The sequence below is a fragment of the Tupaia chinensis genome, unplaced genomic scaffold (genome assembly GCF_000334495.1).
Source record: "Tupaia chinensis unplaced genomic scaffold, TupChi_1.0 Scaffold000542_1, whole genome shotgun sequence".
Taxonomy (NCBI): Eukaryota; Metazoa; Chordata; class Mammalia; order Scandentia; family Tupaiidae; genus Tupaia; species Tupaia belangeri.
This window is the reverse complement of record NW_006160055.1, coordinates 2,976,166-2,978,905: the sequence shown is the minus strand read 5'-3', so window position 1 is coordinate 2,978,905 and position 2,740 is coordinate 2,976,166. Positions and strand designations below refer to the sequence as shown.

The 2,740-nt window shown below is 39.9% G+C and overlaps 1 non-coding gene across 1 annotated transcript; it reads right to left on the bottom strand.

The window, feature by feature from the left end:
* Positions 1–1,815: 1,815 nt before the first annotated feature.
* Positions 1,816–1,921, bottom strand: LOC114009490 (U6 spliceosomal RNA). The gene has a single exon (XR_003550898.1). It is a non-coding gene; the product is annotated as a U6 spliceosomal RNA (small nuclear RNA).
* Between the last annotated feature and the right edge of the window lie 819 nt (positions 1,922–2,740).

Genomic DNA, 2,740 nt, shown 5'->3' with positions numbered 1-2,740 from the left:
ATAAAGTGATATATTTGTAAGCAGCTGGTTGCTGTCAAACTAGAATCTGGATATAAGACAAATTCTTTCCCAAAGACTGACTCACCAAATTCTTTGATCTGGTCCAAACACTGGAACTGATATTCACAGTTATAAAAGTGAATTCTTGATACCCCAGTCAAATCTGTTTTTCCTCTAGCCTTTCTCACCTCCATAAAAGTCACTCTGATTTAGCCTGGTCCTCATTTCTATAAACACCCCTTCATTTCATAGTCAATCCATTACCAAGTCTCAAGTCTGTCTAGTAATCTCAAACCACCCCTGTCACCCTAGTTCATGAAACTGCGTCTTCATATCAACTGGGGAGCTAGCTGCAAGAACCTCCCTGCTACTCTCCCACTTCCACTCTCACCCCTTCTTCCTTTCTCCACATAGTAGCTAGAATTATCTCTAATTGCAAGGCCTGGCACAGAGGTGATGCAGCTGGACTCACATGGGAGAGGTCCTGGGTTTGTGTCCCAGGATCACCCTGAGCATGCCAGGCTCCTGTTTGCCCGAGATCAAGGCCAACTAAGATGAAGCACAGACCACATCATGATTATTGCATGCTGCACACATGATTTGAAAAATCCTTATTTTGCCCCCACCAATATGTACAATAATTAAATGTAAATAAATTATAAAATAAAACGGAAAAAATGACTAGTGCCTCTGAAATGAAAATTCTGCATTCTCTCCTCTCTCTCTCTCTCTCTCCCTCCCTCTCTCTCTCTCTCTCTCTCCAACACACACAGAAGAAATAAATAACTTTTGGGGTCAGTAGGCGATGTGGTGTTTAAAGTGCTGGACTCCCACATGGTTGACCATGGTTTGAGTCCCAGACCTGGCAGCTTGAAACACACCAGGCACAATTTTGAGAGGAGAATGGAGAAGAAGGGATTGCTGCATGGCCATTCCCCACAGAGGGTGATTTCTTACTTTCTCTCTCTCTCTCTCTGTCTCTCTGGCAAGAGTATATACCCCTGTAGGAAAAAAATGAAAACAACTTTTTAAAAATAAAGATAAAAAAAAATGCAAATCAAAATTATGTCTCTCAGAGGAGTCCCTTTGCTCCTGAGAGAGAACCCACACTGTAACATGTCCTGTGCTAAGTCTTACATGTTATCCTCACACCTCAATTCCCTGCTTGCTTTGCTCTGTAGGGACACTTCCTTTGATTCCATAAATATGCCCACTAGTTTCCCACTTGTGGGTTTTTAGCAAATGCTGTGCCCTTTTCCTAGAACACTTCTGTCCCTAGTCTTCACCTGACTAACTCCTACCCTTTGTAGGTCTCAGATTAGATACCCAGCTTTTCCTGGCCATCAGTCTAAACTATGGTAATCTCCTTCAGTATATCTGCTTCTCCTTGGCACCTACAGCCATTTGAATGTGCACTCTTTATCGTGTATCCCTCTTAAAGGTCAGTGTCTCCCAGTACACTGTAATACACTGCAATATCCATAGCGCAGACACCAGGTATGTCACACAGGTCAACCTGTGTCCCCATCCCCTGGCACAATGTCTAATACTTAGTATACTCAATAGCTATTTGTTGAATGTAGGAAGGAATAGATGAGCAGAAATTAAGGCTTATGAATATTTTTACTATGCAGAATTTTCATTTCAAAGGCACTAGTCATTTTTTTCTATTACTATGCAGAATTTTCATTTCAAAGGCACAAGTCATTTTTTCCTAATTATTTTATAATTTTATTTACATTTAATTATTGTACATATTTGTGGGGGTAAAATAAGGATTTTTTTTCAAAGCATATATGCAGCATGCAATAATCAAAAAATATTGAATACTTCCCTAATTTGTGTGTCCCTTTGAACAAGGGCCATGCTAATCTTCTCTGTAGCATTCCAATTGTAGTGTATGTTCCACCAAAGCAAGCACAAGGTATTGGTATTTAATTCCATCGTTTTTTCAGATTAGCAGAACACAGAGAAATATTATATCATTGAGTTGAACAGACTTGTATTCACATACTGCTTGTGCCATTTAGTAGTATCAGCTCTGGCTGAGAAGAGACCACACAAGACCCGAGTACTGGGAGGTATGGATCCTGGCAGGCCACTGAGTGGCTATCTACCCTAGCCAAGAAACTCACATTTTTCACTTCTCTCCCTACATGTTACCCGTAAAGTCTCACCACTATGTGTGATATTGGCAGTTGCTAATTGTGACATTTGTTTTGTTTTGATTTTACTTTTCAGTACTAGGCTCTTGATTCACCGCTTCTAATAGAACAAAATGCATGCCTTTTGTATATTTTCGAAGATGTGTCTGAATCAACATTATTTACTTCAGATAATGGTTTCTTGTTTACTTTGCTTTATCTCACTCTCGGCATGCCACCATATTTGTTTATGTTAGAACATGATGACTAGAGCAAATCCATCATTTGATGATGGTGATGATGGGATTGCTCCTCTCAGATCATTGTTATTGTAACAGGCATATGTATTTGTAATTTTTAATAAGAAAGCATTGAAAGGATGTCATAATATCATAAAATAAATTATTTAAAACTATAATTTTAAAAACCCATAGAGAAGGAACCGGCAGATGGCACAATGGTTACATCACTGGACTCCCATGTAGTGGACTGCGGTCAAGTCCCAGACCTGGCAGCTTAAAATTCACACTGGGCATGTGTGTATGCATGCCCAAGATACCAAGACAAGAATGGAGAAGAAGGGATTGTGGTGTGGC